The sequence below is a fragment of the Penaeus monodon genome, chromosome 28 (genome assembly GCF_015228065.2).
Source record: "Penaeus monodon isolate SGIC_2016 chromosome 28, NSTDA_Pmon_1, whole genome shotgun sequence".
Lineage (NCBI taxonomy): Eukaryota > Metazoa > Arthropoda > Malacostraca > Decapoda > Penaeidae > Penaeus > Penaeus monodon.
In genome coordinates, this window is record NC_051413.1 from 9,077,608 (window position 1) to 9,077,826 (window position 219).

A 219-nucleotide genomic window follows, 5' to 3' on the forward strand; every position below is an offset into this window, starting at 1 on the left:
GCCGATTTCCTCTGCTGATGTTTGAAGATTTAACGGCCAAGGTGACACACTTTGCCCATATCAATCTGCGTGCGGCCTCCCCATCAATCTCGGGCAGAGTTGACAACCCCGACGCGCGTCCGGAGGGGAGAAAGGAGACCCTCAACGCTAAGCCTATGTGGCATATTTCCCCTCCCCCTCGCGTGAGGACAACACCCCCTGTCCTTCTGCAACACAAAG

The 219-nt window shown here is 56.2% G+C and overlaps 1 protein-coding gene across 1 annotated transcript in view; it reads right to left on the reverse strand.

The window, feature by feature from the left end:
- LOC119591359 (segmentation protein Runt-like) overlaps nt 1–219 on the reverse strand; it is a gene marked incomplete in the record, with an annotated part of 28,939 nt that overhangs the window by 27,588 nt on the left and 1,132 nt on the right.